This window comes from Marmota marmota, unplaced genomic scaffold (assembly GCF_001458135.2).
Source record: "Marmota marmota marmota unplaced genomic scaffold, marMar, whole genome shotgun sequence".
NCBI classification, from domain to species: Eukaryota; Metazoa; Chordata; class Mammalia; order Rodentia; family Sciuridae; genus Marmota; species Marmota marmota.
Window position 1 is genome coordinate 830,688 of NW_026000283.1, and position 26,003 is coordinate 856,690.

At 37.0% G+C, this 26,003-nt stretch overlaps 1 protein-coding gene and 1 pseudogene across 8 annotated transcripts in view; both read left to right on the forward strand.

The window, feature by feature from the left end:
* Enox2 (ecto-NOX disulfide-thiol exchanger 2) overlaps nucleotides 1–26,003 on the forward strand; it is a 312,495-nt gene that overhangs the window by 76,737 nt on the left and 209,755 nt on the right. The window lies entirely within an intron of this gene.
* Nucleotides 18,059–21,094, forward strand: LOC107152967 (annotated as a pseudogene).

Consider the following 26,003-nt stretch of genomic DNA (forward strand, 5'->3'; position numbering starts at 1 on the left):
ATCAACAAGAAAAAATCATAATGATAAAAAGAATATACCTAACCCCTGCCTTGCTAGCATATACCTTTAGTTGAGCTTCATCTTCCCAAGATTAAAGAATAGTTTACATAGCATACTTAGACCACCCCTGGAATAATGCTTTTCATCCTGGGAACTACTTCTTAAGAAATACACTTGACAAACTAAAACAAAGATGCTTAGGGACTAGAAAATCATACAAAGAAACGTTTGAAATTAGGGCTTTTAGTTTCTAGAAAAGAGAAAATATAGGAATAGTTACTGACATATTTCAAGTATGTACTATTTTCAAGCACTTCACATATTATTTCATCTTCACAGCCATCCTAAGTGATAGGTATTATCTTCCTTCAAGGTATATAGTTTGAAGGTATCAATTAACTTGCATGATATATAGTTAAGGAGAAGAGATAGAATGCACAGCTCTAAAGATCATGCTTTGAGTAGCAGTCTTTAAATATATGAAAAACTGCTACGAAGATGATTGAGAATTGAGATGAGGCTCTCTGAAGAGTATCCTTAGTTGTGATAATAGCAGTTGTAAAAATAGCAGTGTTATTAGCAATAAAAACAAGAGCTGACATTAGACACTTACTTTGTACCAGGAACTGTGCTAAGCACTTGATTTGTATTACCATGTTTAATTCCTACAATCTTATCAGGTGTATACTATTATTTCCATTTTACATATAAGGAATGTGGAGCACAGAGAGAATAAGTGATCTGTTGAAGATTATTTAAGTAAGGGAGCATGGATATGAAACCGGGTAGCCATTAGGAATGAAAATTTTAGCCTTGCACAAGGGGGCATCTTTTTATCCAACTTGTCTGGCAGTGGAATGGTTGTCTTTCTGATGCAGGGCCTTTTCTATCCCTGAATATATTTAAGTAACACCTAGATGTTACCATTAGGAATGCTGTGGAAGGGATTTCTTCTATGGCATCAAGGTTAAAAGTAATGTAACCTCAAAGACCAGTTCAACCCTAAAATTACATCTCAGGCATGTCTACTGGTTAGTGAGCACATTCATCCTTTCTGGTCTCTTCATGGATTTAGTTGGGTACTCAGAGCTCATAGTAGACTGAATTCACTTCTGTTACTCTGTAGATGAGATGTTGATCCAGAAGAAATATAAATTAATACACTGATTCACCAAGTGGAGAGAAGCCATTCCAAAGACCTATTGTGAGAACAAATATAAAAACCACCAGACAAGGTCAAAAGAAATCCATTAATGAAAATTGATTAGCCTCCAGGGTTCTCTTTTCTAATTGCAATAATTTATAAATCAAATGAATTTAGAACCCACTTTCAAATTCCAACTCTTTCATTTTATCTGTATAATTCCTTGCATTTACCCTGCCATATGGTTCTTTCCTTTCTAGTATTATGATAATGTCACTTAATATTCATTCAGACACTTTCATATTTCTAATATTGGTCAATTACAAAAGCCATCTGTGGATTCATATAGCATACTCACCTAGAGCATAAAGGGTTCATTTAATTTAAAAACAAATTGCCCTGTCATGAGGAAAATAACCCACAGATATCTAAATAGCTCATCCTTTCTCTCCCGCCTTCAGCCTTTCTCTAACTTTCTTTGACTACCTTTCTAAGATAAACTATTTCTGGAGAAAAATGAACTCTCTAGGAATTCCATCACTGTCAGTGGCAAAAGTGAGAAGACATTAACCTTTGCTCAGTGGCTCTTGAAAATATTGGAAAGGCAGCTTGGAGTGTGGCTTCTCATTACTTCCTGTGTCAAAGATGACAGCAGGTAGTCACCTAGGAAGGCAGTGGGACAATAAGACACTAATCAAGAACTGCTTTGGAGAAACATGAGCATAGAGTTTAATATTCTTGAATCAGTTGCTCGTTGAACTCATGGAACGTCTGTAGAAGGCCCTATGAGGATTTGAATGTGCATATTTTTTCTGGAGGCTCGCTGATCAGTTTGGCATCATGCACTATACATAGGATCAAAAGTCAGGGTCTGCTATACTGATCGTGATTCCATGTGTCTTGCCTCGGCTATGTAAAGTTTTTCTGTGATGCTCAGTTCCTAAAGAAGGGAATTCTCTAACACTGGTCTATTTATGTTTCACAGAAAGCCTTTCTCTCAATTCACCATTACTTAAAGTACCAGTGATATTTCAGACATGATGTATGAGGCTTATATTATTAGAACCATTTTTATTGACCTAACTGAGGCCTTTGATTTAGTCACCCATAAACACTTTCTTTAGAAATCCCATGATTCTGGACTTAGCAGTGACCCTGTAAAATGGCTTTCTCTCCATTTAGTTCTTGCCTACTTAGTCTCAACCTGGAGGTCCAAAATACTTGCAGACTGTCATTTTTACTGGAGATTAACTGAAGTTTCTCTTTGGCTGCTGGTGAAGGAGAGTTCAAAGTCTATGCTGGCAGCTCCATTTGCTATCACAAGAAAGTTCCCTCTTTCTAGTAGATCTTTTGTGTCAAGGGTATATTCTTTAGCAAAATTTATTCCTTGAGTTGCTTTTGGTGTAAGTTATCCCCAAAGACAAAAAAAATTCATGGTAATTCATGAGATATAATTTAATTTAGTAGAGAAATCAAATGATAGACCTAAATGGGATGATATGAAAGCTTTAGGATGATATTATTGTTTAATATATAGACAGACTGAAGCCCAGAGGTATAAAATGACTCAAGTAAAGTCATACAACTGGCTAGCATCAGAGCCTAGATAAGAATTCAGGTCTCAGGACTCCCAATCAATTGTTTTATTCTCCCATGTCAGGGTTCTTTTTGTGTACTTTATTTAGAATTTATCTAACATAGATATGCATATATATTACATATGAATATATATTATTAGCAATGTATTTCTTATATCTTCTATGGGTGCCAATATAATCCTCACAGAGGTTATGGCAGACCTGGATCTGAATTCTTCCTCTTATTATTTGTATGATTTTACACAAACTTTATCTCTGAGCCTCAGTTTTCTTACCTAAAAAACTGAGACGAGTACATACCCACCTGTTTAAATTGTGGTGGGAATAAAGTAAAAAAATGTACAGAGAGCACTTTGCAAAATGCCTTTCACATAGTAAGCACTCAGCTATTTTCACTATTTAAGGTTTTTTTCTTTATAACTCATTTATGTCCCCTCTCCAGGATGAGCATTATCTTGGAAATCTTAATTTTATTAAACTAGTGTTGAAAAGCAGCAACAATGTTTTAGCTAAGCTGAGTCTAGTATATCAGTTTTTTTTCTAAGCTAATTGCAGCCTGATTTTGTTCTGTTCAATATCACATCTATTTCTACAAACAGGAAATTGTCTTTTCTATATTTTGATTGGTAGGCATGGTTTTATAAACTTTATTGAATTACATTAGTGTTGCTTTAAGGTGAAGGAGACACTTTTATTATAAGCCTATGTTTCTAGGTGCTTATCTTTTTCATAAAATTATTTTTTTGGCCTGAAATATTTTCAACTTATATTCTATTTCATATGAGGTAGAAAAATTGGAGGATGTGAAAAATAGGAGAAATTTCTTATATCATTTTATTTGATACCAAGTAATCACTGTTTTAGATTTTCCTGTTTGTCCTGTAGTTTCAGAATGTTATGACCCTATAAGAACCCAGAAGTTCACAGCACAGTTATTTTAAAGAACAGCTTACAGAAATTCCATAGGAAGCAAAGATATACATATAAGATCAGAGTCTTATAAAGACATGGTACCTGGTCCCAGAAGTTTTCTTTTTCCAATCATCTTTGACAATATATATATACATAAAGCAAATATATTTCTTTAAATTGGACCCTGTTCTTTCATATTCCCAATTATTCCCCTTATCAGGGAACAAAGAGTTATAGTCAACAGTAAGTAAAAGTTGAAGAGGAGTTAAGGAAAAAGGGGATTTTAAATGGAGTTGGAAGCTCAACTAAGAGGTTGAGAAAAGGCTAATAAGAGATGTGTAAAACCAGAAGCCCAGTGCCCTCAGGATTTGGGTTAAATTGCTGTCACTGGGATCTGAGAGATATGGGGTACCATTGTAAGACAGCTCCATTTATTATAGTTAATTACAACTAATGGGGTGTGCCTGAGCACACAGAAGGAAGTGAAGTCAGCTAAAAGAGAGAAAGCATCAAGGTTAGGTCTAGGAGTGGAAGTGGATTATAGAAATTTTAAAAGCAGCAAGAAGACAGGGACCCAAATGTTGGGCTCTAGGGTAGAAGCTAGAGAATGGAGGAATAAGAAAGGGTGTGTTTAGTCACTTCAACCCATAATAGACCATGTGGTTATTGGAAAATTTTCTATTACTCATCTCAGGAAAATTTTCTATTACTCATCCCATTAAAAATGTAAGCTCCAGGAGAACAGGGCTTATTGTGTTCAGTGATAAATCCCAGCACCAAGAGCAATCTGTGGCTCATAGTAGTAAGTGAATAAACACTTGTTGAATGAATGAATGAATGATCTGTGTCAAAATTTACTTCTTCCTTCCAAAATTAAGTCAATGTTTACTTGAACTGCCTCTATGTGCTGCTTTAGAGTAATGAAGAGAAAAAAGTAAAGAAGGAACTTAAACCCAAGATGCTGAATCAAGCAACAATGGAGACCTGGGCTCAGGGCAAGGATGGTTCAGAGGACTATCTGTGGAGAATATTCTATTTGTCTCAGTTACTCAGCAGCAAAGTTGACTTCATTTTTCAGATATCCTTTTCCTAGATCCTGAGATGCATTATGCTGGAATTAGAAAGGAGGAAAGCTAAAGTCAGGTAGTCCTGAAGAAGAGAATCACTTTTTGACATCACCTGCTTACAGCCTATGGCAGTTGCTGTTCCATTTTATGATTAAAAACAAAAAAGGAACAGCCTTAGATATCAAAAACTCTTCTCTCCTTGTTACTCTCTTAAGCTCATTTGAACCTGTGAAACTGTCTCTGGGCTTCTTACTCTAGCTCTTAAAACAATGCCTTGCACCTAGTAGGCTCTCAGTAAATATTTATTGATGATTGATCCTATTTGATCATGGGGTTTGAAAGACTACTTGTTGTATGGAGCCACTTTTCATAGTTCCCTTAAAAAGCTAGCTATATCAGGAAGAGAAATTATGGAGAAACTGGAGAAAAGAAATGGAAAGTAATTGCAATTTCATGTTTCCAAATTCCTGTGCACTTTGGGAAATCTCCTAAGTATTTCAGATGAGTTACAACTCCAAATCAACATGTAAAGTAGTTATTTTAAATGTGCAAAGCTAAGGCTTAAGCAAGTTTTGCACCTGTTTTCCTCATAGGGTGAAAAAGAAATTCAGTGTTGTATGTATGTGTCATTGTATATGAATCCTTACACCTGAGATGACATTACTAAAACATGTATGTCTTTCTTGGGCTTGTAATTCAAGACTTCCTCACGCCCAATCCCAAAATATTTGGGCATAAGTAACATTTTGCTAAAAGGGGATGGGTGTATGTGAAGGTGAATATGCTTTCTACAGGATGAAAGTTGGAATTTGAGTCCTGAAAGGTTTATAGGCAAGCCTGGGAGGATCCTGCTCTAGATGCCAGGAAGTAAAATATCACAGACAATATTTTTAATACTAGGGCTAGATGTGTGGGATGTGAAACTAGTACAGGAAATGTAGAACAAGAACATTTGGCAACCTTGTGCTTCCTGTCTAAAATAACTGTTATGGAACATTAGTGGGAGGTAGTAGGCTATAGTGAATTATAACATTTTTCTTTTCAGACTCCCATACTACTGAATTCTTCTTGTTATAGATTTTTTTCTGTTTTATTTTTGCGTTTTGTTCTTAGAAAGGTCACTCCCCAAGCGTGTATATAAGGGAATATCTATAGTTTCTACCTTTCGGTGCATTTGTTTTCCTTAGCTACCTCTTCAACAACTGACATGGTATTGTTTGGGCAAGTCATTTATTTTGAACACTATAAAGTTTCTGATGGGAGTGCTGTAAACTCCAGTTCTAAATTGATGTTGAAGAATCAATAAACTACTTAGCAGAGGAATAAATGGCTTGAGGTAAAAATAACCAAGTAAAATGTATCTCCTTCTTTCTATTCAACTGTGTATAGTGAGAGGGAGCATATCTGACAAAGAGCTTTAAATGGTTATCACCCTCAATGTCCTGTCCATCATCTGGGCCAACTTTGCAGGTTATCTTTTTTTATTGTTCAGAAAGAGATCACTATAAAAGGAGATCAGAACCAGCTGATTGTAATTTGACAAAATTAGCAATTATGAAACCAGATTTTTTTCCTAAGGAAATCAGAATTATCCGCCCCCCCACTTTTAGACTATTTTTATTAGGTAGCAATGTGTTGGTGATTTTAGAGCGTCTGAAGAACAGCTCTTCAGGTGAATATTTTTAGCTTTATAGTTGACTGGCACTAATTGATTAATTCATTTTTTGTTTTTTTAAGAAATTGTATTAGTTGTTCGTAGATCTTTATTTATTTTTATGTGGTGCAAAGAATCAAACCCATTGCTTCACACATGCTAGACAAGCGCTCTATCACTGAGCCACAACCCCAGCCCCATTTTTTGTTTTTTATATGCTTTTAAAAGTACATTATATTAGTTATACATAATGAAGTAATTCATTCCTTTTAAAATTTATTCTAGGGACTATGTTTCTGTCCACTTGACCATCGTCCCAGGTGTTAATCAACAAAATTAAGGAATCCCACTTTTTAATTCAGCAAAAGTCTACTGAGTGGTGACTTAATAAGACCCTGTCTCAAAATAAAACTTTAAAAGAGGACTGTGGATGTAGTTTAGTGGTAGAGCATCCCTGGATTCAATCCTTAGTATCACAGAACAAAACGAACAAAATGGCACCCCGCCCAAACAAAACAAAAACTCTCTAGATGCTCTGCTACATATGTGTGAAAAACAGCAATAAAAATATACAAAGGTCCCAGCCTTCATTGGGCTTTGAGACAGACAAGAATATAAACACATGAAATACTTACTGGTTATAGGAAGTGCTAGGATGGCTATAGATGAGAAAAATAGTAAGGAACTATTTAGATGTCATGGAAAGATGGTTTCTCTGAGAAAATGAATTTCAGGCTGAGACCTGATGATCATGCAAAGAGCCCAGGGAACAGAAGCACAGGTCTCTAGGGCAAAAATAAATAAATAAATAAAAAGACTGCATGCATTTCAGGAATAGAGCAAAGGCCACCATAGTGGAATGAAAAGTAACATAGTATGAGATGTCATTGAGGGGGTAAATTGGGATCACATCATAGAGGGCTTATAGACCCTGAAAAGTTTGAACTTTATTAGTTTTAATCTAATTGGAATTGATATGAATTGTTTTTCATTGTAAAGACTTCTTTGGCTGCTCTGTGGAGAACGAATTAAAGGTGAGCAAGAATGGAAATACACAGCCAATTACAAAGCTGTTCATTTTTTAATGGAGTCTAGCTTAAGAAAACATTGCAATTTATATTTGCAAAGATGAAGAGAAATGGACAGATTTAAGATGTATTTTGGAGTTAGAATCAGAAGACAGGATTTGCAGATGGTTGGAATATATGGGTTGAAAGAATAGAAGCTGAGTCTGACTTCCAGTAGAAAGGGGAAATGATGACACAGAAAATATAAGACAACTGTAGGAGCAAGTTTGAATAGCAAGAAGGGGTGGGATTCAAGGACACTCATTCTGACAGAAGAGAGAGAACACAGAGAATGAGTTAGTTTGTAGATTTGTTTATGGGAAGATGAAAGAGCTCCTTCTTCTGAAGGCTTTTGTTTTCTCCATAAAGTATGAGGCAAGAGCATCAGCTAAAAGCAGGAAGTAGAAATAGATTTGGGGAAGATGTAGGAGGATTGAGGACCACAATGGAGATACAATCACTTTGAAGACTGGGAAAGCAAATTTAATGCAGAAGTAGCTGGGCATTGATGGGCAGAGATGAATGCTCAGTCGAGGCTTGTCATCATGAATACTTTACATGAAAGTGAAGCCCATCTATCTGCTGGGCTATGTGGATTTCCTCCAGCCAATTTCAGTAGCTTAGGTGCAAGCTCAGGAAAGGTAGTTTAACTGAATTTACCTCTTATTTTGCCATATGAGTGCATCAGGGACAACATAATATTATATCATGGAACAGACACTTGAGTAGGAGTCAGAAGACCTGGACTGTAATGCAGGCATAGCAACTTGTAATCCATGTGGCCTTAGCCAAGCTGATTAAACTTGCTCTGCCTCATTTTCCTCATTGGGAAGATTAGAAAGTTGGACTAAATCTTTAAGGTTCTTTTCAGCCCTAAAAATCTGTGGTTATTTTTTTCTCTCTTGGGAAAATTTCTCATCCCAATGAATTTCATATTATATAGTGTTTTGCTTAAATGTGGAGTCTCTGGAACCAGACTGCTTGGATTTGAATTCTATTTCTATTCGACTTCCCAGTTGCCTGACCTTGAGTAAGTCATTTCACATTTCAGTATCAGAGTTTCTTCATCTTTATCATGAGCATAATAATAGCACATACCTTAGTATGGTTATTATATGGATTAAATGATTCAATGCATGTGAAGCTCTTAGCTTAGTGCTGATTTGTACCATGCCCTAAATAAAAGTTAACCATTATTATTACTCCAAGTTCTTCATCATCCCTTTGACCATTAAAGGTCTTAAAGTTTAAAATTAATTCTGGTTACAGGCATGCATATTATCTGACATCATACTTAGAGTATCTCAGTTTGCTTCAGGGTAGCAGTGTGGCATAGAAAAAAGATTTTGGTGTAAGGTGAACCTTAGTTTAAACCCTGAGTACCCTGACTTAATATTCAACTTCTTACATCAGTAATTAAGGAAAAGGTGACATTTACCCTTACTGCTTATTATTTTCTTGGAACACAGAGGAGGAACATGTAGCCCATCAGAGAGAAAGACTTGAAAGAAAGAGCAGGATCAGTCAGTATAGTGGAAATTTTGATAGATAGAAGGACTAAATGAAGGGGTATAAATATCATTGTTATAACAAACACTAGAGATTTATTTTAGCATTGAAATCTTCCTTTATAGTTTGGATGAATACGATGGAGAATAGTTTGGGCAGAGCCCAAGATAGCAGTATGCCTGATCAACAATTAATCTAGGAATGTCACCAATACCTTTCAGAAACTTCTGGACAATGATACCGCCCACAGAGTCCTGCTTATCAGGCTCCAGATCAGTGGCCATTTCTGTGAGGTCCTTGAACTCTTCATTGAAAAGGTATCATGTGAGGCTGAAAATGTAATAAAGTATCATTCATAAGGACCCTCAGAACTGCTTTGGGAGCTGCACCTATTTTTCTTTCTGGGTTTGAAAACACCTTACTGGCTGTGTGTATTTATTTATTTATTTATTTGGCACAATACCTTTATTTTATTTATTTATGAGGTATATTTTTATGTGGTGCTGAGGACTGAGCCCAGTGTCTCATACATGCTAGGCAAGTGCTCTACCACTGAGCTACAACCTCATTCCTTGATTTTTTTTAAGAAAAAAAAGAAATATGGGAGAGAACCCCTCAATTAAATTCTTTTATCAGTTAATTAAACTTCATCATATAAGGCTGAAAAAAGCCCAAATAATCAGATATTTTTATCCTAATGTTACTTTCCATGTAGTATTAATTATAAATAAATTATACCACAAGTGTTTTTTTATTGATTGCATTTCAGAAAAGTATTAGATTTGATTACTCTAGCTGAAATCTTGGTCAGTCTTGTTAAATGAATTTCATCTTATTAGCCTGTTAATTTCTTCTAGTTCACTGAATTACTAATGTTAATGCAAAATTTTATCAATGCAAATAGAAAAATACACATTCATTCCAGCCCTAATTTCCCCTTCCATATGCTAGTTAAGTAAATACTTTGAACCCAGAAGCCACATTACCTTTACTAGAGGCTGCAAAGTAGATTAGTCATATGAATTTATGGGCTTTCTTTTTGTCTCAGATATTTGCTCTTATCTGTTTTTCTTTCTCTGAAAAGACTGTGATAGTAATTGTGATCTTACCAAGATACACTGTTCTAGCAGCTGGAGCACCAACTCGGATATTGGGATACCATTTGCAGTTGGGCAGATTCACTTCACTCCTCAATCCATTTCCCCTTCAGAAAAACAACAATGATGATATCTTCCCTTATCTATTTTGCCTGGAGGTTGTAAGAATAAATGAAACATGGATGGAAGCAGTTTGAGCATAAATATATAAATATGGGAATTATTACTCCTCTGGACTTTAGGTATACAAGTATTTGAGTGTTTAAGAAGAAAACCCTTTGTCTGCCCCCATCGACACATGCATAATACATTCTACCATCATCATCTAACTTATAGAGACATGCACACACAAAACATCATATATCTATATTCTTTTTTCTCAATGCCTTTAAAAATAGTTGCATTTGACTGACATTAATATACTTGTACTTACCTGGCATTGAATCAATCCATTCATTCATTAATATAGCCAACAAGTATTTATTGGGTTGCTGCTGTCTACCAGGTCCTGTACTATGCTGGGGAAAAACTAATAATCAAGACAAGACTAATTCTTGGCTCATAAGCTTATAGTTGAATAAGGGAAAAAAAAACAATTAAAATAAAGTTCAAGTGGGGGGGGTTGTCAGAGTATAATAAAATATTTAACAGGTGTGCAGAACCTGAGATGAGTAGGATAGAGAAGGTGGAAAGGTTTCCCATGAAAGTGATATTCATGCCATGTCTTAAAGAATGAGTAAATGTAACCTAGCAAAGAGGTATGAGGAAGAGTATTCATAGGGGACAGAATCACTGCAAAACTGTGCAGTACTTTGGTGTGTGGATCTTTCTACATTTAGAAACCAATTAGTTACAGGTAACTGTGCCTGTGCCTAAATTTGAAGGAACTTCATGGCTTTTCAACCCTTATAGATTATTGGCTCTGTGCCTTGATACACTGTGTGAATGAAACTCGGTACCAGCATGAACTGGTTTTGCTCTTTGATACTTTTCTTACTTCTAAAAAGTCAAGTTCTTAGTCCTGAATGTTTTCTTATGGCATTCTTATGATTCTGAGTGTTTTTTATTTTGGTTAGCATAATTGCAGATAATTCCATATTTGCATTTAACAAGAATTTAAGTGCTTTAAATGAGTTTCTGCAGTTTGGCTGGATTAATTTGCCTATTAGTAGAGAGTTGTCTGTATCAATACACAGGCTATTTTATCTATATAAGCCCCAGTAAGCATGTATAATTACATGGTATTTAACATACATTCAGAAACCACTGGTCTATGTGATTCGGGTAGTGACCATTTATTTATAAACCATTTTAAGACCATGTAAATCACTTTCTAAAATTAGTTGAGATCATTTCCTTCCCAAACTTTCTAGGATTTTCCTCACTAGGATTTTCTTCCTCACTAAGCTCTGGCTACTAAGGTCTTTCAATTATAAGTTTGAATATATTTCCTGTTGAATTTAAAGAATTTTTCTATCACATGCAAACATCAATTTACTCTCTTGTGTTTTCCTTAACCTAAAACAGTTTACCCTCCAGGTTAATGTTTGGACCCAATCCAAGCAAGCAAATTTCACCTGAAAAGTAGAAAAAATTGTGTATAATTCACAAAGGGCCTTGGTAAATTATCTCACTGGCTTGAATACTGAGCTAATATCTGCACATGATGTCACTTATAAGTCGAAGAAAATGGTTTAACATGTGTTCCTGGTGTGCACTCAACTATATGTGGCACAATTGTGTAATGTGTAATTACATATGCTTTACTTTCTGTGGAAGCTTTTTTTGAAAAGAGGGGGCATTAAAGCCCCAAAGTTTGTACTATAAAAGCTGATAGCTGACAAAACAAAGTTGAGCATTGACATAATGCCTGTGGTTAACTTTAGTTTTCAAATATGTCTATTGATAGTTGTAAAGAAAATATACTTCTCTATTCTTTCATAAAACATTGTATTATTTTAAAATTCCAAATATATAGAGAAGAAGATGGTATAAAGTTATACTTCCTACACATATTTATCAAACATTAACCAATGTTTGCAATCTGTTAAGAATATAGATATGGTTGATTTGTTGAAATTTACTTTGTGGTCCTTCTTGATCACATTTCTCTCCCTTCCTGGAGGAACTGCCATCATGAAGTTGATGTGAACCTTTCCCATCCATATTTTTGTAAACATATATGCATTTAGAAAAAATGTTGAGAATAGTTTTAATGTTTATAAAATTTGTATCACAGTGTATATATTATTAAGCAACTTGAGTTTATCATTCAACGTTATATTTTTATATTTATTCATTTTGGTATGCAAAACTATTCATTTTAACAAGGGTAAAATATTTCATTTGATGAGTGGCTGTTTCTCAATTGTATATATCCATTTCCTGTTGATGGGCTTTTTAGGTTGTTTCTCACTTTTCACTATTACAAAATATACTCCAGTGGGTGTTATTTTTACCTGTCTCCTTGTGATATGTGTGATGTTTTTCACCTTAAAGTGGTAAACTGGGTTGCAGAGAATGTGTGTTTTCAACTTTACCAAATTGCTCTCCAAAGTCATTGTACTAGTTCATATTCCCAACAAGTGCTGTGTGAGGGTTCCTGTTTCATCACATCCTGTAGCCCTCAGTATTGTCAGACTTAAACATTTTGCCAAAGAAATAATGTCTCACTATGTTTTAATGTGCGTTTTCCTGTCTCTTAGTGAGGTTTAATATCTTTCCATGTGTTTACTGGACATAGCAGTTTCCTTTTTTATTAATTGTCTATTCATATCATTTGCCCATTGTTCTTTATGGTTGTTAGTCTTTTCCTTATTGATTTGAGAGATTATCTATCCTGGATACGAATCTCTTGTGCTTTCTAAGTATTGTCTCAGTCTGTGTCTTGTCTTTACTTGATGTTATCTTTGTTGAACAGAAGCCTTTAATATTAATTGAACAAAATTTATCAAGTTCTTTCTTCTTTAAATATAAAACTGTATAGGAGAGTGTCATTCCCATACAACCTAGAATCCTTCTCATTAAACTAAAATGAAGCAATGGACACCAGATTACATTGATATGACTTCACATAAAATAAACTTGGGAGGTTATTTACAAATGCAGAGTAGTTGCAATTAGTAAAAATGTAACTTCAGGCCAGGTGTGGTGGCACACGCCTGTAATCTCAGTGACTTGGGGGATGAGACAGGAGGATCATGAGTTCAAAGCCAGCCTCAGCAAAAGCAAGGCGTTAAGCAATTCAGTGAGACCCTGTCTCTAAATAAAATACAAAATAGGGCTGGGGATGTAGCTCAGTGATTGAGTGCCCTGAGTTCAATCCCTGGTACCCCTCCAAAAAAATGTAACTTCAGAGGCTGGGGTTATGTCTCAGTAGTAGAGTGCTCACCTAGTATGTATGAGGCACTGGTTTGATCCTCAGTACCACATAAAAATAAATATAAAATAAAGGCATTGTGTCCATCTACAACTAAAAATTATTTTTAAAAATGTAACTTTGATAGACCATTAAAGAAAAACTAATGTTATTCAAGATGTACATGTAGTTAACAATACTGTGTTTTACATTAAAATTTAAGGTAAGAGACTTTGTATTATGTGTATCTTTACCACAATAAAATAAATGAAGTAAATAATTCAGAAAGTTTCTTTAATTTAGAAAGAAGTAGTTTCCTAGGAAATCTAAGTGTTACTTCCTTTGTTAGTATCTGCATGACTCAGGTAAGTCATTTCACCTGTCTTCAGTTTTTTATATGTAAAATGAGGAAATGGTGTTATATGGTCTCTAAGGCCCATTCCATCTTTTAAAGTTCCATGATATGAGAAATAAAGAATGACTTAGATGTATTCTTTTTGTATGTATATGTGGTACTGGGAATCAAATATAGGGCACCACAGTAGACAAGTGCTCTTCCACTGAGCTGCATCTTCAGCCCCAGAGATATTGTTATGATTTCAACCTTTCATTTAGAATTTTCTCAATTTTAGGGCTGGAGTTGTAGTTCAGTGCCAGAGTGCTTGCCTAGCATATGTGACACTGGGTTCGAAACTCAGCATCAAATGAATGAATGAATTGAATAGTGTGTTGTGTCTATCTACAACTAAAAATATGTTTTATTCGTTAATTTTTTATTTATATATGACAGCAGAATGCATTACATTTCTTATTACATATATAGAGCACGATTTTTCATATCTCTGGTTGTATACATAGTATATTCACACCAATTTGTGTCTTCATACCTGTACTTTGGATAATAATGACCATCACATTCCACCATCATTAATTACCCCATGCTCCCTCCCTTCCCCTCTAATTCCTCTGCCCTATCTAGAGTTCATCTATTCCTTTCATGCTCCTTCTCCCTATCCCAATATGAATGCCTCTAGCTTTTTTCTTTTTGATCAAGATTGCTTTGGCTATTTAAGATCTTCTTTGGTTCCATACAAAGTTTAGGATTGTTTTTTCTATATCTGGGGAAAATGTCAGATGAATTTTTATAGAGATTGTATTGTTTTGTAGATTTCATTGAATATTATGGACATTTTAACAATATTAATTCTTCCAATCTGTGAGTGTGGGTTATCTTTACACTTATTTGCGTCTTCTTTCATCTGTGTTTCATAGTTTTTAGTGTACAGGGATTTTTTGTTTCCTTGAGTCAATGTACTCCTGAGTATTATAGTTTTGGTTAAGCATAGGAAATGGGATTATTTTCTTAATTTCTTATTTGGATAGTTCTTTATTAACTACTAGTTTATTATTACCATTAAACACTCCTGAATTTTTCATTAGAGCATTATTATCATACATAGTAGTTGGGTTCATCCCAACAAATTATACATGCATAGGATTTGATTTCAGTTCATTTTCTCCCTTTTTCATTTCCTCTTCCCTTCCCCATTCTCCTTGCTTTAGTATACTGATCTTCTTTGCAGTTATCTACTTATTTTTGATTGATTCTTTCTATTTATACATAAAGGTGAAGTTTCTTTATATTTATATGACAGCATCATTTTTAAAAATTCATTCCCCATTTCCTCCCCTTTCCCAATCCTCCTCTCCTCCTTTTAATCCCCCTTTTTTCTACGCTACTGGTTTTCCCTGTATCTTTATGATATCTAAACCTCTACTCCTTCTTTTTCTTATTTCTCTCTAGCTTCCACATATTAGAGAGCACATCCAACTGTTGGTTTTCTGAGACTGGCTTATTTCACTTAGCATGATAGTCCCCATACCATTCATTTGCCAGCAAATGTCATAATTTCATTCTTCTTTATGGCTAAGTAAAACTTCAATGTGTATATATACCATATTTTCTTAATCCATTCATCTACTGATGGGCATCTGAGTTGATTCCATAATTTGGCCATTGTGAATTGTGCTGCTATAAATATTGAGGTTGGGTACATTGCTATAGTTTGCTGATTTTAGTTCTTTAGGATAAATACCAAGGAGTGTAATAGCTGGGTCTTATGGTGGTTCCATACCTAGTCTTCTTTTTATTTTTAGATTATATCTAGTTCTTTGAGGAATCTTCATACTGCTTTCCAAAGTGCTTTCCAAAGTGACTGTAATTTGCAGTCCCACCAACAATGTACCAATGTACCTTTTCCCCACATTCTTGTCAGCACTTGTATTATTTGTGTTCTTGATAATTGCCATTCTCACTAGAGTGAGATGAAATCTTGATACTACTGATTTTTAAATTTTGATTTTGTATACTTCAACATTATTATATTTGTTATTAGTTCAAAAAGGTTTTGGTGGAATTTTTAGAGTTTTTATTATACAAGGTCATTTTATTTGTAAACAAGAACAGTTTAATTTCTTCCTTTTCAGTTTTGATGCCTCTTGATTTTTTTCTCTTATCTGCTTGCTCTGGATAATATTTCCAGTACTTTGTTGAATAGAAGCCGTAAGAATAGGCATCCTTGTCTTTGCTAATTATAGAGGAAAACTTTCAACTTTTTACCATTATGTATGATATTTGCTGTGGGGTGGTCATATATGACCTTGATTATATTGAGGTACATTTCTTCCATACCTAATTTATTAAGATTTTTTTGTCATGAGCTGGGCTTAGTGGCACATGCCTATAATCCCTAGATTATTCATTTGAGATTTTTCTTTTATTTTCCTGTGGGCATTTTATTCCTATAAATTTCCCTCTTAGAACTGCTTTTGCCGCAACCTGTAAGTTTTGATAGGTTCTGTATCTATTATTTTGTTTCAAGATTTTTAAAATTTCCCTTTCAGTTTCTTCTTTGACCCATTGGTAGTTCAAAAGCATGCTGTTTAATTTCCATTTATGTGTGAGTTTTCTGAAATGTGACCTGTTAATTGATTTCTAGTTTCATGCCACTGTCTCAGAAAAGATACTTAATATGATTTCAGTCTTCCTCAATTTATCAAGACTTATTTTGTTTTCTAATGTATGATCTATCCTGTATAATATTCCATGTACACTTGAGAAGAATGATAGAATGTTCTGTAAATGTTCATTAGGTTCATATGTTGTAATACATAGTTTTATTCCAATGTTTTCTTGTTGGTTTTCTATCTGAATGATTTGTCTATTGCTGAAAGTTGGGTATTGAAGACCCCTACTTCTGTAGTATTATATTGATCTCTCTCTTCAGATCTGTTAATATGTGCTTTACATTTCTAGGTGTTCCAATTGGGAGTACGTACATATTTATAATTACTACATCCTCTTGATGAATTTAACCCTTTATCATTATATAAATAACTTCTTTTTCTCCCCTATACAGTGTTTGACTTAGTTTAGTTTTTCAGATATAACAACTCCTGGTCTATATTGGTTTCCATTTGCATGAAACATCTTCTTCCATCCCTCACTTTCAGTCTATGCATGTCCTTACAGGTGAAGTGAGTCTCTTGTAGGCAGCATATCATTGGTTCTTGCTTTTTTGTTAATACACTCAGCAACCATATGTTTTTTCATTGGCAAAATTAATCCATTTCTATTCAAATTAATTATTGATATGTAAGGATTTACTATTGCCATCTTGTTGTTTTCTGGTTGTTTTGTAGACACTTTATTCTTTTCTTCCTCTCTTGCTGTTTTTCTTTGTGATTGGGTGATTTTGTTTAGTTATATAATGTAGCAGGGAATCAGGGTCCAGACAGTGTGAACTGGAAGCAACACTTTATTAGTGGTGGCACAGCCCAGAGGGCTAATTCCTAAATTCTGAGCCCCAAGCACAATAGTGCTTTTACTTTTATACATAAGCAAGTTTTAGGTACATCAAGGCAAGGGCGTTGGTACAATTCTACTGGAGGATGCATTCTACATTTCTTATATGGTTACAAGTTTGTCAACAACCTAGGCACTTTTAGCTCAGACAGCCTAGGGCCTTTTACTGCACTGAGCCTAAATGGGGATTACTGTTACCTGTTGTTTGTTTCCTGTTTCTGCTACTATGGTTATCTGTTATATGTACTTGTTAGCCTCTGCATAGCAGTTGCCATTCTGTTCTACCAAAATGCTTAGAACAATATTTTATCTTTTTAAAATTCAACTTTGGGCTTTTGCTTTGTGACTACCATGAGGCTTACATCTTCTGGTTACAACAGGCTATTTTAAGATGATAAAAGCTTAACTCTGATCACATACAAGAACTATACATTTATTCTACTTCTATATTTTATGTTTTTTTAACTAGGCAAAGAACTTTATTAACCTTTGCTTCAAACTTTATTCCCAGGCTTCTTCAGCTTAATTAGCTTCAAAGAATAAATTGTGTATAAGCAAAAATTGAAAAATGTCCAAGGGGCTTTGGCTTAAAAATATTAGAGATCTAGATTTTTATCAGGTTCATAAACAAAACAATTTTAAAAAGCAGTCATAATATAAAATAGCAGCTCCCAATAATTTCTTTAACTTTGTCCTCTTTAGAAGTTAATCAGTTTAGTTTCCCTCATTCTTATATGCCTCATCAAAATTCTCCACAAGGGCTGTCTGGGCCCAGTGTGGCTGCTGAGGCTCCAGACTGGTGATGCGACTGGCAGGGTGGCTTTGGGGCACTGTGGCGCTGTGGCACTGCGGCTGCTGCTGTCTGCCCATGCGGTGTCAGTGTTGGAGCCCCTCAGCGTGGGACTGGCCATCGGGGCCGTGTTGGCCTTCACGGGCTACCTCTCCTACAAGGACCTGTACTGCTGCTTCGGCAAGTGCTGCAGCTACAAGGAGCCGCTCATCGCCTCGACTCTCAAGTTGGATTTGGAACAGAAGCTGTTTGGACAGCATCTGGCCACGGAAGTGATTCTCAAGGCACTGACAGGCTTCAAGAAAACAGAAATCCCAAGAAATCACTGACCCTGTCCTTGCACGGCCAGGTTGGCACAGGCAAGAATTTTGTCAGTTAAGTTGTTGCTGAAAATCTTCACCCAAAAGGCCTGAAGAGCAGCTTTGTCCACCTGTTTGTATCAACTCTGCACTTCCCTCATGAGCAGAAGATTAAACTGTACCAGTAGCAGCTACAGAAGTGGATTCATGGAAATGTGAGTGCCTGTGCCAGCTTGGTTTTCATATTTGAGAAGATGCATAAGTTGCACCCCGGGATCATCGATGCCATCAAGCCCTTGCTAGACTACTACGAGCAGGTGGATGGGGTATTCTACTGCAAAGCCATCTTCATCTTTCTCAGCAATGCAGGTGGGGACCTCATAACTAAGATGGCTTTGAACTTCTGGAGGGCAGGAAGAAAGAGGGAAGACATCCAGCTGAAGGACCTGGAACCTGTGCTGTCTGTCGGAGTCTTCAACAATAAACACAGTGGCCTGTGGCGCAGTGGGCTAATAGATAGAAACCTTATCGACTACTTCATCCCCTTCCTGCTCTTGGAGTACAGACACATGAAGATGTGTGTGAGGGCAGAGATGCGGTCCTTTGGTGCTGCTGTAGATGAAGACATATTCACCAGGGTGGCAGAGGAAATGACGTTTTTCCCCAAAGATGAGAAAATCTATTCAGACAAGGGCTGCAAGACCGTGCAGTCCCGGCTAGATTTCCACTGAGCGCTTACCCACACCTGGACCTTGCCCTTCAGAAACACTTTAAAGACCTCTTCAGGGTTCTGCATATTTGCACCTGTGAACTTGGGATCTAGAAGTTTCTAAGAGTTGACTGTTGAAAAGACACTAATCTGTCCTGTGTGCGGCATGATGGCAGTTCAGCTGTTCCCTGCAGTTGAATGTGAGCTTTTAGAATCCTTCACATGCACAGTTACTAATCTTCATGGAAGTGCCTGCAAACAGCTGTGCGTGAGGTGGAGGGTCATTGTCGACCCATGGTCCGGCCTCCCGAACCAGTGCTGTGACCAAGGGCCCCAGGGACCCTGTTACATTTGGGAGCATCAGGTTTTCACATGCCAAAGTCATCTTGCTCTGCTTTTTCTTTGCACAGAGAGCATTTACTGGCTGGTAGTATTTTTAGTTAACGTCGGTGGCACCTGCAGGTGCAGATGGTATTGGCGAGGAGGATGTGGCCCTGCAGACTGGCTACTCTTGTCCTGGGCTGGACTGTCATCATAAGGGTGGAGGTGCACTGAGGCCCTGTAAGCAGACCAGGACCTAGGGTCCCTTGGGTCTGGCCCTGGCCGTGGAATTCCCACCGTCTGCTTGGTGAGCCTGCCAGCTCCTTGTACCATGTCCTCCAGACACGCCACTACCAGGTTTCCCCAGCCCCATCATGTTACATTTGCCTCTTACACTTCACATGTGAGTAATGTGCAGCTCAGCAGGTTAGGCAGGTTCTCTGGGCTGTGCGGGTGTGCAGAGCCTGATTACGGAGGAAGCAAAATGCTTAAGTGCCTTCTTAAAGATAGGTGTATTTTGCCGGGTGTGGTGGTGCATGCCTGTAATCCCAGCAGCTTGGGAGGCTGAGGCAAGAGGATCACGAGTTCAAAGCCAGCCTTGGCAATGGTGCGTTAAACAACTCAGTGAGACTCTGATTCTAAATAAAACACAAAATTGGGCTGGGGATGTGGCTCAGTGGCCAAGTACCCCTGAGTTCAATCCCTGTACCCACCCCAGAAAAAGATAGGTGTATTTTTATAATGTTTTTACTTCTGAATCTTAGATGATAAAGTACAGGATATTGCATATTTTAAAACCTGGGAATGACATAAAATGGAATAATTGCTTATTCTCTTCTCAGGTACTTTCAAGTAGTATGTGTTTTTTATTTTTTATGCTAGGGAAGTAGTATGAGTTTTTATTGTTAAATACAAGGTGCTATATGGTCACAATTGAAGATCAAAGAAGGTCATCTGAGTGGTGGCTGGTCTGGGTGTCATCTGATGCTGACCCCTGTATGGCAGCACCAGGCTGGATAGCCCTGATCACTGGGAAATAAGAGTCAGATTCCAGCCAGCAGGATCCTTCTGCCTGACCCACAGTTGTGATATAACTGTAGACACGTAATTGAAACACTGGGTAACATTTTTATATATATGAAATGTGCAAGAATGAAGATATTGTAACATGGAAATTCCTTCTGGGGTATCACATTTAGTCTTTAAAAAACACCACAGTGGGAGCTGGGGTCGTGGCTCAGCAGTAGAGTGTAGAGCGCCCTCGCCTAGCACGTGGGAGGTGCTGGGTTCAATCCTCAGCACCACATAAGAAAGAGATAAAATGAGAACTAAAAAAGTATCTTAAAAAACCCCAAAACACCATGGTGGGCTGGGGATGTGGCTTGGGTAGAGTGCTGGCTTCGCATGCATGAGGCCCTGAGTTCCCTCCCTAGCACCATCCAATAAATAAATGAAGATGCCTAGGTGAGGCTCCTAAGTTTCAGGATGTGGTCTCACAATGGAGATAAGTTACCTTTCTTTTATAACCTTTTGGGCCTGTGGTCAGGAGGAGACAAGGTTTCCTGTTTACAGTGACGCAATAAACTCACACATGTGGGCCACCTTTGGACTGTGGTTGCTGATTTGGAAAAGCCCAGCCTCTCATGAGATATGGACAAGAACTTGAATTGACCTAGTGAATAGAACATAATAAAACCTAAATACTGCAATGCTGAAAAGCATTCACAAGAAGATGGTGCTTTTCCATCCACAGATTGTTTGGGCAGAGCTTCAGCCAGTCTCCTTAAACTATTTGTCTGCACCAACCTGGTTTAAAATGCTTGGTAGCATTTCTGTCAGTTGCTCTGTCTCAGCATGACCTGTAATGGTGAAAGTATTTGCTGCCAGAGATGCCTGAACTTTAGGGTTATTAAAGTGGATCACTATTCCTTCGTTTGTAAACATATTCACCTTTTCAATACCAGAGATATTGTTTACCCCTAACTTCTTTAAGGAGAACTCTACCAATATGCACTTGTGCCTGCAGTTTGGAGAGTTTTTCTTGGTTCATGGTTCATGATAGTTTCTTTCATCCTGTTGGAGCAGAAATGGGGCCATATGGGGAACTAGGGTTGGTGTTCAGGGGGTCTCAGGCAGACCAGCTGAGATTAGGCGCACAAAAGCATTCACAAGAAGACGGCAGCTAGAGCCATTTTATATTTTTGATGTCATAATTTAGATCTTTTTCTGTTGTGTATACCTTAAAAGTTATTGTAGGTATTGTTACTTTTAATAGGTTTTTCTTTAACCTTCAAAGTGAAGGCAAAGGTGATTTAAATCTCAGCATTGCAGTATTAGAATATTCTGAGCTTGGGCCAGGCACGGTGGCACATGCCTGTAATTCCAGCGGCTCAGGAGGCTGAGATAGGAGGATCATGAGTTCAAAGCCAGCCTCAGCAACAGTGAGGCACTAAGCAACACAGTGAGATCCTGTCTCTAAATAAAATACAAAATAGTGCTTGGGATGTGGCTTAGTGGTTGAGTGCCCCTGAGTTCAATCCCTGGTACCACCTCCACCCCCCCACACCAAATATAATATTCTGAGTTTGTGCAGTTATTTTGACCATGAGCTTTATACTCCCATTTTTTGGTGTGTGTTATTAATTAGTGTTCCTTTCTTTTAGTTTGAGAAGCTCTCTTCAGCATTTCCCATAAGACAGATCTGGAGGTTATGAACTCTGTAAACTTGTTTTTCTTGGAAAGTCTTTATTGCTCTCATTTCTGAAGGACAGCTTTGCTGTGTAAAGTATTCTTTGTTGGAAAAGTTTTTGTTTGTTTGTTTGTTTTCCTTCAGCATTCTGGATATACCATCCCACTCTCGCCCATAAGGTTTCTGATGATAAATCTGTTTGCAGCCTCATTGAAACTCATTTATATGTTATTTGTTTCTTTTCTCTTCCTGCTTTTAGACTCCTACTTGTATTTTTTTTTTTTTTGTACTGGGATTGAACCCAGTGGTGCTTAACTACAGAGCCACATCTCCAGCCCATTTTTGTATTTTATTTAGAGACAGGGTCTCAAGGTTGTTCAGGACCATGCTACATTGCTGGCTTTGAACTTGAAGTCCTCCTGCCTCAGCCTCCTGAGCCATTGGGATTACAGGCCTGAACCACCATACCCAGCTTATCCTTTTCTTCTTTTTTTTAAAAAATAATATTTGTTTATTTGTTTTAATTATAATTGGACCCTATACATCGAACCCAGGGTCCCGGAGCATGCTAGGCGAGCGCTGTACCACTAAGCCACAATCCCAGCCCTTCTTTCTTTTTGGTAGTTTGATTTTAATATATGTTGTTTCAGTCTTGTTTGAATCAAATTTAATTGGAGACCTTTGATGATCCTGTCCCTGAATTTTTATATATTTTCCTGTATTTGGACTTTTTGCTATTATTTCTTTAAATTATCTTACTACCCCTTTATCTCTCTCTTCTCCTATTTAAATCTTATAACTTGAGTATTTTCTCTTTTGATGCTGCCTCATGAATCTCTTAACCTTTCTTAATTCCTTTTCATTCTCTTTTCCTTCTGATTGTATATCTTTAAATAACCTGTCTTTGAATTCAGATTCTTTCTTCTGCTCAATGAATCCTGCTTTTGACATTCTTGCTTTTTTACATTCATTTATTGTACTTTTCAGTTCCAGAAATTATCTTTTTAAATATAACTTATATCTCTGTTAAATCTCTCAATTTCTCCTTTTAATCATTGTTTTCCTGATATAAGTGAATTGTTTCTCTGTATTTTCTTGACATTTTGTAAGCTTTTAAAAGAAATTATCTGGAATTCTTTGTCAGGCAGATCATACTTCTGTATTTCTTTAGGGTCAGTTATTAGAACTTTATGTTTTGTAGTCTTGTTTGAATTGAATTGAATTGAATTGAATTGGATACCTTTATTCTTCATATAGCTGAATATTTACATCTTTGCTTAGCTCTTTCTTTCTTCAGTGAAGTCATATTTCTCAAGTTTCTGATTTTTCTTGATCCTTGTGGCCGTGTATTGATGTTTGCACATATGAAGAAGTAGGAACTTATTCCAGTCTTTGCAAACTGGCTCTGTCTGAGAAAGTCTCTCACCAGTTCAGCTGATCTAGAGATATGTGGCAGATTATCTTGAGAGGTTTACAGGTGAACTTGCTGTTGGAGACCTTAGGCAGTGTGGTCTGGTGCTTGGGTCAGAAGGTGGGTGGGCCTGAATTTTGGGTCCATGGGGCTGGGCCTAGGGTCTGGATCCACTGGGGGGGTTGTGGATTAAGTATACAGTCCATGAGAGCAGGCCTAAAGCCTGTATTCATGGAGCCCAACCTGAAGTCTGGATCCATAGGCCTAATCTGGTTCTATACTCAGTCAATACATTCATGTACTAGAGAAGGCCTTGTGCTTAGGTCCACAGGGTCAATCCTGGCACCTAATTCCATGGAAGCTGGCCTGAAATTGAGGTATGACTGGGTCTATGGGGGCTGGTCCAGCTCTAATGTCTACTGGGATGGGCCTACACTTTAGTTTGATTCAATAGGTTTATACCCTGGGTCTGCTAAAGTGTTGGGCTGCAGAGGCTAGGCTAGAGGGTGTGGCTGAAACCTATGTCAATGGGTAGTGGCCTGGTACTTGATACCTGAAGTGCCAACTTAGCCTTGGGTCAGGCCTGAAGCCTGGGCTGTGAGAGCCAACCTGGCTCTGGGATGGTCTGAAACATGGGATGGGCCTGGATCCTGGAGCTGCAGGGGCTGGCCTCTCACAGGGCAGATCTAGCTCCTGTATCCAGAGGTGCTTGTTTGATGACTAGGGTAGCAATGGCCAGCCTGTTGTTGGGGTGGGCCTATGGGTTCCTGCCCAGTGATGAATTTTATTGGGGCAGGCTTGATGTTGGGATCCAAGGCAAAGTTCAGCACTTATGTCCCTCTCCTTCCCTTTCCCTCTGTGTTGCCTGGGAAGAGTGTTGTGGGTAATGTAAATCTGTCTTTCCTATTCTCTTTAATGTGTCTTTTCTTATTTCTGTGCTATAGCCTGCTGTAATAATCTCTCACCTGGATTTTTTAGCTCTTGTGAAGATATTTTTTATGTAGGTAGTTGTTCAAATTGATGTTTCTGTGGGGGAAATGAATGCTAGAAAGTTCTATTCCCCCATCTTGCCTAGCTCTCCCAGTTGATATAACTTCCAGTTATATCACTCAATTGTTTTAGTGATTTATCAAAAATGCTTATCACACATCATATCTACTTATTTATATCTGTTCTTCAGACATACGAACACACAAAACATACATTCTGTAACCTTCTTGGGGTGGGGTTTTAATTCTAACTCTATAACTTACAACAAAAATATATTCCTTTCCTGACAGTAACCATGATCTTCCTTGTAAATTCTTCTACTTTAATACATGATGAGATAAGCTATACAAATCTAAGGTGTGACTTAATTGTGGTGATAAAACAAACTGTGTTTTATCTCAGTCCAAATAGTATATAACCCTTGCTTTTGGAAGAATGAAAAATGGTAATCTTGGACATATGCCTTGGCCTTGCTTAAAATACTTATGAAAGAATGAATTGTCATTGTCACCCCAGTAGAACCCAGTACTGTAGCAGTGACACCAATCCTGGCAAATGGGGAACTAGCATTGTTACTTTAGGTAGTGTACTCTAAACTTTTTTCATGACAGCATTATAGATGCTATCTGAAGTGGGTATGCCAGTATCAACACTTGTTAAAATTGTGGTGACTGGTTCATTGTGTTTTCAACAGCTGCACATAAATCAACTCCTCCTCTGTAATGGAATAGCTAGTGCAGCTACCAACAAAAATGAAACGAATTGTAATTTTCTGATATCTTCAGGTAACTAAAGCAATATGTCTCTGTTAATAAACTTTTAAAAATTGCCATGAACATTGTCATTGGCTCCTTCTGTCACTTTTATCACCATTTTTTGTCAGTCTTATGGAACATAACAGGAATTTAGTTCCAGACCAGTGATCTTTGAGTAAAGTATTTACCAGCCTTAGCTAATTAAAATAACTAAAAACCTACCGATATTTATATCCTTTACAAGGGAAATTAGGAGCCTACCATAAATGAGGACTCTACAGTATGCTAGGAGATATAATATTAGTAGTTAAGTCTCTAGTTCTGTGACATGAAAAGCAATATGCAAAACGAAGATGTATACATTCTATAGTCACAATAAGGTGATAGAGACTGCAAGAACTTGGAGAATACAAATTAAGATAGAGGGTTATATCAAATTACAATAGAGGGTTATTCTTAAAATGCTTTTTTAGTCTTGCTTTGCTACTTGTATCTCATTCAAATTATACTAGCTATAGATTAGGAATTACCATTCCTTCTATAATGAGTAGCAGATTTCTTAAATGTTTGCAGATTTACAAACTTTGCAATTTCTTTCCAAAGTTGTACATTTTCTCCTTTATACCTAATTTGTAGTGCTTTTGTGTTTTAGTTTTAGTTTCAACCAGGTGTGGTGGCAACACCTGTAATCCCAGAGACTTGGGAGATTAAGGCAGGAGGATCACAAGGTCAAGGTCAACCTGGGCAATTTAGCAAGACCCTGTCTCA